The sequence below is a fragment of the Hibiscus syriacus genome, unplaced genomic scaffold, assembly GCF_006381635.1.
Source record: "Hibiscus syriacus cultivar Baekdansim isolate YM2019G1 unplaced genomic scaffold, ASM638163v2 tig00111022_pilon, whole genome shotgun sequence".
Classification (NCBI taxonomy): domain Eukaryota; kingdom Viridiplantae; phylum Streptophyta; class Magnoliopsida; order Malvales; family Malvaceae; genus Hibiscus; species Hibiscus syriacus.
The window spans coordinates 474,801-488,995 of record NW_024062956.1 but is presented as its reverse complement, the minus strand read 5'-3'; the positions used below and the strand labels follow the sequence as shown (position 1 = coordinate 488,995).

Here is a 14,195-nt window from a genome sequence, read left to right as displayed (position 1 = left end):
TTAAATTTTATCAAACTAATAGTAATTTGGTATTTGAATATAATTCTAAATACAACAAACTTACAATAAATATTAAATGCTAAATAATAATCAAATTACAATAACTTATATTAAATGATAAATAATTTAATTGATATTAAATGGTAATAAACAAAATTATCAAAATCAATTAACAAAAAGTCTAACAAAATAAATTTAAAAAAAATCTAACCAAATTAACAAAATAAAGTAATTATTACATGATAAATAAAAAAATTACAATAAAAAAGTCCAATAAACAACTAAATACAAATATAATAAAAAAGCAAAATATATCGATGTCTGCGATGCGAATGTGTTCTGCGGGGCGGTGGCTGTCAGTCTCGAGGAGGATTTCTTCGTATCATTGGTTGTGACTCATCGCTGTCACCATCACCACCATCATCGTCGTTGTCGTCATCATCGTGAGCAGCTACATTTTGTTGATGAGGAGCTGATGACGATGTAGCACCTCCATAGAATATGGACCCTTGAGGTTTATGACCGACTATCCCACCACTCATAGATAACTGCGAAAACTCATAAAACCCAGACATCGCTGAGTGTGAAAACTGTACAGGAGGTGTCTGTGCGGCGGCCATGGGTGATGAGGCTGCACCCGCCAAATAACCAGTATATGAGCCCCAAGTCAGATCTACAATAATATCCTCTAGAAGGGGCCATATAACTCTGTGACAGTGGCAGCGACGGGGTCATAAAACCAGGTGAAGGCGGCGGCGGCGACATCTGGTAAGGGAAAAGCGGGGCGGCATCATATATGTTTGCGGTATGTAGGTCGCTACAGACGGTGGCTACTGTGAAGGTCCTGCTGGTGCAATTGATGACGAATCAAAAACACCTGCTCTCCGTCCACGAGTCGGGGGACGATGGTGTTGTGACAGTGAACGTCTATGTCAACGTCGCTGAAAGGTACGGCCTCGTGCATTCTCGGAAAGCATAAACAGTTTCTCGTTACTGTTAAACCACTTATAATAATAATCACCAACAATCAAGTGGTCAACATAAATGGGCTCTCTATGGGGAAGGAGCCGATGTCGATCCTCCCACACCACGTCCCACTCATGATGATTCACCAGCCAATCTGTATATATGTCTTGCCGCGTTGATCTGTCCTATGCAACTCGTCCATATTGCGAGGTGCTTCCGGAATTTGTTGAAAACAACCAAATTGTCGGATAACGTGATCAGTGGAGTGCCACTCGACGATCGCATTACAGATCAAAGGAAACATCGCCATCCAAACATCTGATGGGCCCCTTAACTCAGGTGGGATCGCCATCCTCACATCATCATTAGAATATGACACCCATTCAAACTAAAACAAATATATATAATTTTTATCAAAATAATAATTTAATTATATAACTATAATCTAAAATAGATTTTTAAACATTAAAATGCATACCTGTGTGTCAGCCTTCTGATCGATTAACACCCTAATTTTTTCTAAATCATCAGGTAGCTCCTGATAATGTTTCCTGTCAGTAGACCACCTATTCAAGGAAAAAAATTATTATACACTGTATAAAATGATTAATATACAAAATCAATTTTATAATTACCTCAACAGTAGCGGAAATACGAATGGGTTCTTCACAATGGGACATCAAAAAGGCAATCGATACCATGCCCAAGACTGCAACAGAAGGAGATATCCGCCGATAGCATTTTTTTTGTAATCAGTCGCTCGACACATCTTCCTATACAGGAAAGCCAAAACTGTCGAGCCTCAACTGAGTGATCCGGCCAGATGAAAGTCGACAATATGTCGCAACCACATACAGTGAACTTGGTTGCACGATTTGTCCGGCATCAACAACCCTCCTATAAGATGCAGTATGCATGCTCATGTATACATTTTAGCTTCATCCTCAGAGGCGTCATCGCTCAACTCCCAAAAATTGGCATCTAACCAATTTAACGGTATCCGACCACCGTTAAAATTTTGCGGGACACGTCCTAGATAATCCCGGCACAAAGTAGTCTAGGAACTGTGTGTCATCCCTGATATCACATCTCCATCCATCGTAAGGCCCAAGTGCATAGAAACATCCTCAAGCGTAATCGTGCACTCTCTGCACGGAAGATGGAATGTGTGAGTCTTCGGCCTCCACCGCTCCACTAAAAGCATAAATAAGGTTTGATTCTATCTTACAGTGATCTTCATATCTACCTATATGACCGAATCCAGCCTCTACTAAATACGACCAGACACTGGTAGGTATCGCTAACTTAAGGTTCCTAATAAAAGTATCTAATATACGATCCCTCACCTAAAATATAAATAATTACAAAAATTAATTTATAAACTAATAATCATGCATTAAATAAATAAATAAATTATTATTAATAATTTAAATTAAATTAAAACGTTAAAATATTACCGTATCAGCAAAATGTCGAGATACGTGATTTATATCAAAACGAAGTAGATCGTCTTCTATTTTATATCTGCAAAAAAATTAAATAAATAAAATATTAAATAATTTAAATAGTTAAATAAAATACTAACAAAATACTAAATATAATAAAATATACCTTAAAGAACTATAAGAGAATATAAAGAGAAGTTGAGAGGATTTGGTGTGATGAAAGTAATTGAGAATGAAGATATTTATAGGGAGGGATGGGGTTGTGAACGGGCGGGGTAGGTGCGTAATTAAGCATAGATGCGCCGCAGGGGCGCACCTTTTTGACGTGTGTCATAATTTCAGGAAAGCGCGGACTCTGCACCGCGCTATAGCCCTACGTGGTGTAAGGCGCGTCCCAGTAGCCGCGCTTTAGCCACGTGTATCCAAGTCAGCATAAGGCGCGCTATAAGGGGCACACCTTACCCCACGTGGCCGTAGATCATCGTAAAGCGCGCTACAGGGGAGCGCATTATTGCAAAGGGTGTTAGATCGGTAAAAAAGTTAAAAGGGTGTCTGACAGATAATATTAGTGTGTCAGGGTGAATTTTTGAAAAAAATCGCCCGAAAAATAACATTATAAAAATTAATTCTCGAAATTTCATTTAAAATTTTATTTATCTAGATGGCACCCACTCTTTGACTGTTTATACCGTAATGTACATTTAAAGTATTTTCTATCTCTAAGGAGAAAGAGAGAAGGAAGAAGTATAAACCTCTTTTACAGTTTTGTATAAGATATTTTATAATGATAATTAATATTGACGTTAAACTCAAGATTCGATGATTATTTGTGAGTTGATAGAATGAACGGATAAGATTGTTTAAAAATAGATTTAGAGATCACGTGAATCTATAAAAAATAAGGGTATATATAATTAGAGTGTTTAGTAAATTATTCGTGAATTATTAGTATAACGTTCGTTTATTAAGTTAAATAAATGAGTATGAACAAAAAATTATGCTTGTTTAATAAACGAACGAACATGAATAGATGTGAGTTCAATTTGTTTATGTCACGAACAAGCTTGTTTATCAACTCGTTCATTTATGTTCATGAATAAGTTTATTTACCTAATTTCCTTTTTTTATATTTTATATTTTAAATATTAGTGAAGATAGGGACTATGTTGAACACATAGTAAATGTTGAAGTTTAAACAGTGAATTTAAAGGAATTTAAGCAATAGTGGCATAATTTTATTATTTTTCATTAGTTTGCAAAAAAAAGGATAAACGTAGAAATTAAACATATAAATCTAAATTCGATATTCTTCAGGAGACTCTGATTACTGAAAGAATAAAAAAACTATTCGTAAAAAAATTTGATAACTATTCGTAAATTGATAAATTAAACAAATATGATAGTTTAATAATAGATTTAGAAATCACATAAATCTAATAAATTTTACATTTAAAAATTATTGTTGATCATAGGATAATGACCTATAAACATAGAAAATACAAGTCGCAAAAAGAATCCGAGGGATATATAACAAGATTCAAGTATTTGTTAGGCTAAGCTACAATAACTTTTGCTGGCATCATGCCAAGAGAAAATAAAAGAGCTACAATTACTTTATTAATGACCATATTCACGGGAAAAAATAATGACAAATCCATTATGTGATTCCTATCTTCAACTACCATTTATATATTTATTTACTTTTACTTGTTCACTCGATTCTAGGCTACGTTTCGATTAATTTAAATTAATCTGTGTCGTATACTTATTTTAATAATTTGAATTGAATACAATATAATATTTTAATTAAATATAAGGCAATATCTATTTAAAGATACTTTCAATTATGTGATATTGAACGTTTATATATTCTTATATATATAATGCTCGAACTTAAAACCTCAAAAAATAATAATAATTCATTGATCATTGAATTGTTTGGTTCGTGCGAAGTTTTATTGAATTAGATTTCATTTTCTAAAAAATAAACTAGGAATATTTTTTTTCCTTATCCTGTTATTTAACTCCTTATAATTCAATCTAATATTCACACCTTTTCTTTTATTAATTTAGCTTCTATTCTTTTTTAACCAAATTTAATTTTACCGTCGAAAATAAGTTTTAAACTAGAATATCGAGTACGGTGTTAAAAAATTGGATAAACTATCTAATGGTTATATTTTGATCTCTTCCAACAATAGTTTGATGAGGTTAATTTTGAAATATGTTGTTCCTCTTTGTAGAAAGAATGATTATTATCATTCAGATTTTTCAACGAACACCTCGAACTCCTCAAATCCGACAAAGTTTCCAACCTCCAAAAAAAGATGATAAAATGATAGATGAAGGTGAAGCAAGCAAAAGACATCAAAGAAAAACGATTGCAGAAAAATGGGGGAGGGGGGAAGCCAAGTTTTATGAAGAAAACTTTTTATAATTCAGTGATTAAATTAAACTTTTTATAATTCAGTGATTAAATTTAAAATGAAATCCAGCTTAAAGTTCAGTGAGTGTATTATTCTGATAACGGTAAGCTGGCATGGCTAATTGTTGAAAATTAATAAAACACATGGGCTGCTAAGGGGGGCTGCTAAGGGGGCTGCTAAGGGGGGGGCTGCTGTAATTTTTATTTTTTAAATAAGGTTAATTACATATTAGTCCTAAGCTTCAGCTATAAATACCCTAGCTCATTTAGCTTCAAAATCATCCCAAAAATCATTTCTTTCTCCAATACTAGAGAGCTTTCTTGTGAGTAGTGAGTGTTTTGTAAACACCTGTAAAATTTCTCTCTTAGTAAAAGATCTGCAGCAGTCCGGAGACGTAAGCACAATTGGCTGAACTCCGTTATCAATTTTTCGGGTATTATTTTTCCGCTTTTATTTCGTATTCTCACTAATCTGGCTATAGGGAAATTACTTGTTCTCGTTATATTCCTAACAACTGGTAATCAGAGCTTTGGTTGTGAATTTTGTCAATTTTCTGCGAGGTTACTATTCATTACTATTCACATGAATAGTGAATTTCGTGAATGAAATTCGGTCGGCGATACGAGTTTGTCGACGGAGGTGTTCTAATACACGACGGTTCGCAGAAATTGTCAGAAACGATCCAAACGAAGCCAGATTCGAGTGGGAGCGATGGCTGCAGACGAAGGGAAGGTGAAAATTGAAAAGTTCGATGGTGCGGACTTTGGCTTTTGGAAGATGCAGATCGAAGATTTTCTGTACCAGAAAATCTATATCAACCCCTCTCAGGAAAGCAACCAGAGGGCATGAAGGATGAAGATTGGGCTCTTCTCGACAGACAAGCCCTCGGAGTTATCCGACTGACGTTATCCCGAAATGTTGCTTTCAACATAGCAAAGGAAAAGACCACGGCAGGTCTTATGGCAGCTCTCTCCAGTATGTATGAGAAGCCATCGGCCTCAAACAAAGTTCACTTGATGAGGCGATTATTCAATTTGCGGATGACGGAAGGGGCATCAGTGGCTCAACACCTGAATGAACTCAACACAATCACAACCCAGTTGAGTTCTGTAGAAATTGAATTCGATGATGAAGTTCGAGCTTTAATTCTCTTATCATCTACCAGACAGTTGGAATGCTACTGTTACAGCAGTTAGCAGCTCGTCGGGAAATAGTAATTGAAATTCGACGATGTTCGGGATCTGGTACTGAGCGAAGAAATTCGACGGAGAGAATCGGGTGAAGCATCAACCTCCTCAGCCTTGCACACGGAGTCCAGAGGGAGAACTTCAGAAAGAAATTCAAATCGTGGCAGATCCAAATCCAGACGGGAAAAATCCAGAACGGGAAAGAAAGATTTTACCTGTATAATTGTGGCAAAAGGTCACTTTAAAAGAGATTGCCGAGCACTGAAAAGATACCGGTGCACAGGAATCTGCCAACGTGACAGAGGAGACAGGTGATGCCATGATTCTAAGCGTCAACAGTCCGATTGAATCATGGATCTTGGATTCAGGGGCATCTTTCCACTCCACCCCATGCCAAGAAATCATGGAGAACTATATCAGTGGTGATTTTGGGAAGGTTCATCTTGCTGATGATGAAACCTTGAAGATCGTCGGAAAAGGAGATATCGACTAAAGCTGCCAAACCAGACCCTGGAAGCTGACAGAAGTGAGACATATTCCTGGCCTCAAAAGAAATCTGATTTCTGTTGGACAGCTTGATGGAGAAGGATATAGTACAACCTTTTCAGGTTGTGAATGGAAGATTACCAAAGGAGCACTCGTCATTGCTCGTGGTAAGAAGACTGGTACTCTCTATGTAACCTCAAATTTAGAGAATATCATTGCAGTAGCAGATGCTGATGGAAAATCAAACCTATGGCACCAAAGGCTTGGCCATATGAGCGAGAAAGGAATGAAGATACTTCTGTCAAAAGGGAAGTTGCCGGATCTAAAGAATGTAGATGTCGGACTATGCGAGGATTGCATCTTTGGCAAACAAAGAAAGTCAGTTTGCAAAGATTGGCAAGACCCCAAGGCAGAAAGGTTAGAATTGATTCATACTGATGTATGGGGACCATCCCAGTTCATCTCTTGCAGGCTCACTATATGTCACCTTCATCGATGATTCAACAGGAAGGTGTGGGTTATTTTCTGAAGAAAATCGAAGTCTTGATACCTTCAGAAAATGGAAGGCCATGGTGGAAAATGAGACTGGTTTGAAAGTCAAGAGGTTGAGGTCTGACAATGGAGGAGAGTACAGACAGTAGATTCAGAGATTTCTGCGCAACAATGGGATTAAGATGGAGAACAGTTCCCATAACACCGCAGCAGAATGGCGTAGCAGAGCGCATGAACAGAACTGAATGAACGTGCTAAAGCATGAGGATACATGCCGGATTGCCCAATTTCTATGGGCTGAAGCTATCAACACTGCAGCTTACCTGATCACCGTGGGCCCTCTGTTCCTTTGATGGCGGAATACCAGAGGAAACTTGGAGCAAGAAGAAATAAACCTTTCATACTTAAGAGTGTTTGGTTGTATTTCTTATGTACACATAGACTCTGCTGAAGAAGTAAACTTGATGCTAAGTCCAACAAATGTGCCTTTGTTGGTTATGGCGGTGATGAGTTCGGTTACCGGTTTTGGGACTACGAAAATCGAAAGATCATCAGAAGCAGACGTCATTTTCAATGAAAATGTGATGTACAAAGACAGGTCACCGCAGAATCAAGTAATACCGAGGCTGAAACAAAGGAATTGCTGAGTTCGAGGAGATTTCTGAAATGATGTTCAGATCAGTCCTGAAGCAGTTCAAGAGGAAGAACCAGGCACACCAGAACTGAGACGCTCCTCCAGAATTCCTAAACCAACCCAACGTATTCACCTTCTTTACACTACTTGTTGCTGACTGACAATGGTGAACCAGAGTGTTATGATGCAATGCAAGTGGAGGATTCAGTCAAGTGGGAGTCTTCCAAAGATGAGATGGACTCGCTTATGTCAAATCAGACGTGGGAATAGCTGAATTACACCAGGCAAGAGAGCGCTCCATAACAAGTGGATTTACAGGATCAAGAAGAGCACAATGGGAGCAAACGTTACAAAGCAAGATTGGTTGTCAAGGCTTTCAGCAAAAAGAAGGTATGATTACAATGAAATTTTCTCTCCAGTCGTGAAACTGTCTACAATCAGACTGGTGTTGAAAATTGTAGCTGCAGAAAATTACATCTTGAGCAGTTAGATGTAAAGACAGCTTTCCTTCATGGTGATTTGGAGGAAGAAATCTATAGAGGCAGCCAGAAGGCTTCATAGAGGCAGGCAAGAAACCTGGTATGCAGGTTGAAGAAGAGCTTGTATGGTTTAAAACAAGCTCCTAGACATGGTACAAGAAGTTCGATAGTTTCATGGGTAGCAGTGGTTTTACCAGATGCCAAGCAGATCATTGTTGCTACATCAAGAGGTTCGACAACAGCTTCATTATTTTATTATTGTACGTTGATGACATGCTCGTTGCAGGCTCAGACATGCAAGAGATTATACACTTGAAGCAAAAATTGTCGAAACAGTTTGCTATGAAGGATCTGGGCGCTGCAAGCAGATTCTTGGGATGAGGATCAAGAGAGACACAAAGTCGGAGACTTTGATGTTATCACAGGCTGAGTACATCAACAAGTACTCCAGGTTCAACATGCAGATGCTAAACCGTAAGTACACCTTTAGGTGTTCATTTCAGACTCTCCAAAGAACAGTCACCAAAGACGGAGGAAAACGTGCACACATGGTGAAGTGCCGTATGCCTCAGCAATGGAAGTCTGATGTATGCCATGGTTTGTACCAGACCAGATATTGCTCAAGCATGGGAGCTGTTAGCAGGTACATGAATAATCCAGGCAAAATACACTGGGAAGCAGTCAAATGGATCCTCAGATATCTGCGGGTACCACAACAAAGCACTTTGTTTCAAAGGTGGAGATACGATACTGACAGGCTATGTAGATGCTGACTTAGCCGGAAATGTTGACATCAGAGAAGCACTACAGGGTATGTCTATACTCTAGGAGGAACCGCAGTGAGTTGGGTTTCTCAACTACAGAAGATAGTTGCTCTCTCTACAACCGAAGCAGAATATGTCGGTTACGGAAGCCAGCAAAGAGATGGTCTGGCTCCAAAGTTTCTTGGAAGAGTTAGGCAAGAACAAGAAAACAATGTCTTGTATTGCGACAGTCAAAGTGCTATCCATCTAGCGAAGAATCCGTCTTTTCATTCCAGGACGAGCACATACAATTGAGATATCTTTTATCGGTCTCTTCTGGAAGATGGGATTTTGAAACTGAAAAGATTAGTGGAGCTCAAAATCCGGCAGACATGTTAACAAAGACGGTGACCACAGAAAAACTGAAGTTGTGTTCAGCTTCAGTTGGCATGCTAGAATAAAAGACCAGAAATGCTGCTGCATTGATCGAGTGTGAAGATTAAATCAGTCTTCAAGTGGGAGATTGTGAAAATTAATAAACACATGGGCTGCTAAGGGGGCTGCTAAGGGGCTGCTAAGGGGGGGGGCTGCTGTAATTTTTTATTTTTATAATAAGGTTAATTACAATTAGTCCTTAAGCTTCAGCTATAATACCCTAGCTCATTTAGCTTCAAAATCATCCCAAAAATCATTTCTCCCCAATACTAGAGAGCTTTCTTGTGAGTAGTGAGTTGTAAACACCTGTAAAATTTCTCTCTTAGTAAAGATCGCAGCAGTCCGGAGACGTAAGCACAATTGGCTGAACTCCGTTATCAATTTTTCGGGTATTATTTTTCCGCTTTTATTTCGTATTCTCACTAATCTGGCTATAGGGAAATTACTTGTTCTCGTTATATTTCCTAACACTAATATTGTTAAAGATAATTCTAAATCAATGCAGGCTCAAACAACAAACATGAACAAACAAAAATCGTTCACATTTCTGATGTAAAACTATATATGATTTTGCAAATGAGGCAAGCACCAGCATACAACTATACAACCTTAGTTCTAACCTTCAAATGTTATATACGCCTATACACAATGTTTCCCAGCCTTTACCGAACATCCCTACTTCTGTATACTTCTTATCCTCGATCACGTAAATTGAAGAGAGAAAAACCGAAAAAGAAAGACCGCTAGAGTTCTTTGATAATGTTGATCGGGAGGCAACATCGGATTGTGCAGAGCCAGAAGAAGAAGCACTTGTTTCACCTGCTACATTCTTCAGCTTAAGAGAACTACAGTGTGCTGCAGACCCAGTTTCAGAGACATCCCACCCCTTACTCCCGCCTCCTGACCCCACAATTCTTATAACTACAGACAAGTTGAAGCTGCAAAAGCATGGGCGTGTTTGTGTATGTCATACAATGACCGAAATGCATGCTGCATGACAGAAAACGTCTGAACCACACTTCAAATTGCATTTCCATTAGTCCACCGAATAAAGCTACGTTACCAAGGGTTACGAGATAAAAAAATATTAAGAACAAAAATACCTAATATACAACCCTCATTTTGGGTATATTCAACCCAACAGTGATGTGAATAAAAACAATAGAAGTGCATAGTGACATACTTGATATGCATTGTAAGAATGAAATCAATCACTATAATTGATATATAAGATCAGAAGAAAGCTCAAAAGGAGAGAAATCAAAAGTGAAAAAATTACTTTCGTTTGCCATCACCTAACAGCATGAAGAGATCAGAGGTCGCACAAAATTATTTTAAAGTAAATGAAGTAAAAAGCAATGGCGTGCTGAAAATGGGCCAGAAAGTGCAGAAAGATCCCTAGCTCTAAGATGCAATATCGTTTTAGATAAAGCCAAAAATATAATATCAAGTGAAATATGTTTATCCCACAATACAATCAGAATATTATTCAGAAATCCAATTACTTCACTATTAGATCCCTTCATAGTGGAGCAATTGGCAATGTGCTAGATAGAACAGCAGGTGAGGAGCTCAAACATTCATCCTCCCATGGCTTAAAAAAAGAAGGAAAAAGACAAACTCATGATGAGAAGGAAGGAGGGAAAATAATCCAACAACATGACTAGGCCAATCTTATTTGTAAATTATAAAATAAAGTTGGCCGCAGTTTACCTCAAGATGATTCAGCATGTGAACACTGGCTTCCAAGTCCTCATTATTTGCCAAGTAGACACCCAGAATAGAATCATTGGATAAACCAGGGAACGTCATGCGAAGATAGTTCAAATCCATGTCAAATTCTACATCCATAACTGCGTCGGAATTTCACCTGAGCATGGTGTGAAGCTTCAGCAAAATGGGACTTTTCAGTACCGCGGGTTACAGAGTCAATTGAAGCACTGTTATAGTGTGGATTATGTGCAAACTGTGAGGCATATTCAAACCAAGCAGTCTCATTGCCATGCGTAATATCTTTAGCTTTAATATGATCATTTGCATCCCTTCTTGCAAGAGGTGTGTACGATGTTTCATAGGGGTTCAATGAAGAAGCCCCTGGTTTCATTGCCTCTGCGAAATAAGAAAACTAATCATTTAGTCAGAGAAAAAAATTAGAATATAACTTCATTTTCAAAAGAATAATCCAAAAAGAAGAAAAAATGAGATATGAGTTGAAACAACAAAAGTACTATAGTGAAAGAGAATTACTATGTAAGCTCCAAAGAATGAAAAACCAGAAGAGATTGTTTGTAAATCACTAATACATTGCAACAAACTAAAACTCATAATATATACACACCATGAAAAATAACTAAAGCATGATGAGATTCGAACACAACTCATACATAAATGCCTCAAAACCTATCTCATAGAAATAACTAAAACACGATGAGATGCAAACACAACTCGTACATAAATGCCTCACAAGTATAAAATACTCAAAACACAATTATGACACAACAAAATATGCAAACACAACAATGATACATGAATTGCCAGGTCTACAACAAACAGTAAAAACGGGTACTGCGTAGTATTCACATCAGAAACATGTACACTTCGGATTATAGTGTCCGGTTATCATCCACTATTAAAGCATTGATATCAAGTAGCAATTTAAAGAATAAAACAACTAACATCTAAAACCTATATCAAACAAATAATAATCTGATACATGATTAAATTACATTTACAATATGCTTGATTATGACTGCAACGCGGTACTAAGTGTTTAACCATAACAATAATCAAATATATTTATCAAAATCCCTTAAAATGAGTAAGATTCTATCAAGAAAATAAATGAAAAATATGCACAATCATATGGCTTTTTTGAATAAAAACTTGCAACGGGAAATCCAACAAAAGGTCGTGATCAAACTATTAGATTAACTCCCTGACCAGAAATATACATATATATAAGCATGCGATGACGAAAGAGATGTTACCTGTAATACCCCAAAATTTTGGTTAGTGGCCAAAGTGTAAAGTTAGGAAAAGTTCAAGGACATAAGTGGTAATTTTTCCAAAAAGAATTTTTATTCCATAAATGGATAGTTTACTCTTGAGAGTGGGGTTTTCTTGAAATTAGATTTTTGATCCGAAATTTGTGTTAAAAACTAGAAAGTGTTAAAGTTTGATAAAAATTCGATAAATCAGATCGAATATAAATTTCAGAAAAATTTGAAGGGCATTAAATTAAGCTTAAAAATATTATTTCCACATGTTAAAATGATGGAAAATAATATGGACCATTGGATTTGAGAATTAATTTCTATGTTCAATTTGGAATGTTGGATGAAAATGACAATATTGAAATTTTTGGAAAATGACACGAGCAAAGTTGGAAAGGGCAATATAATTGGTTTATTTTTTACTTTTTATTTATGAGAAGGTTTATGTGGCTTGGTATTAAGGTAAATATCAAGTTTCATTAAGGGAAAATGGACATTTCTCATTAAATAAATATTTTATTCATTTAAGCTTAAATAAAGGCTAAATTAACATGAAATTAACCAAAATTTCATGAAACAATCCATTTTTCAGCCAACATTTCGTGCTCCTTCATACCTAGGTAAGGGAATTTTTAATTTTTAATTTTTGAGCAATTTCCTTTGGATTTTGGATCATGCTGTGAAATAGAAAATTGTTCTATTCGAAAAACGCTATCATTTGGTACCATTATTGCTTGCTAATTTGGTTTGTGTTCAAAGATCCAAAACTCTAGGGTTTATGTTCACATTAAGGTTTCTGGATTCGATGAAGGATTATGATGTTTTTGAGGTTGTAGAATCATTTCCAAGCATAATTGATGATTAAAATCACTTGTACATGGTTATATGAACATATAAAGTTTCGACCAAACCCTAGCTTTAGGGGAAAATGTTTTTTTTGATGAAATTAAGTTGGGGATTTGATTGTAGAGATTGGATAAGGTTGAATCGATGTTGATTTCATACTTGAATCAAATCAAAATCGAGTAAAATCATGAAAACCCTAGTCTTAAACTTTTTAAAGTATTCAACCTAAGCTTGAACAAGGGAGAAAAATTTTAGAAAAATTATGTGGGGGCTGGAAATGATGTAAGAAGTATTCCACAAGCCTTAAAAAAAATTAAGGACCGTTTGGTAATTTTTGAAAAGTTGGGAGACCTATTCAACAATTATGAAAAAGTTGTGGGTTGATGTGTAATTATGTAATAGTTGATGTACTATGTTGGAAATTAATGTTTGAGTGTTGAAATTGATTTTAGAATATGAAATTTGATTATTTTGGAAAGTTTTTAAAAGTTGAGGATAAAATCACAAAAATAGAAAAGTTGGAAGCTTAAGTGAAAATGTTTGTGAAATTTGGATTAAGTAGAATTTGAATGGTCAATTGAAAGTGTTAATGTTAACATTTATGTTGTGAAATGAAATTATTATCGAAAAAGCATTGATATAATTTTTAGAAATCTATTTTCTATGTGGGTTTATGTTAGTAAGATTTTGACATGTGGTTTGCACTTGTATATATGGTAATGATGTTCATTTAGATTATGTGTTGGAATCAAGATCAAACAATATTAAAGCTAAGGAGAAGCCTAAGGATGGAATGTGAATTTCTAAGGAAGATTTATAAACTAAGGACACCATATGAGTGCATTTAATTCGTATTTATGTTTCGAATAAACATTGGCTTGCGATAAGCAAGTGTTGGAGTTATGTTAAGAAGTGGCTCCTAGTGTTATATGAAGTATGATTTAAGCTTATATGTTAATTTAGTAAGCTAATAGAATTAGTGAATAAGTTAAGTACATTAGTTGGTAAAATCTGCCTAGAAATTATGTTATGAACAATAAGTTTAGAAAATCATCATAAATTA

The 14,195-nt window shown here is 36.1% G+C and overlaps 1 pseudogene; it reads right to left on the bottom strand.

Annotated features, from left to right (window-relative positions):
- Window positions 1-10,815: 10,815 nt before the first annotated feature.
- On the bottom strand, window positions 10,816-11,686 carry LOC120150523 (annotated as a pseudogene).
- Window positions 11,687-14,195: the final 2,509 nt, after the last annotated feature.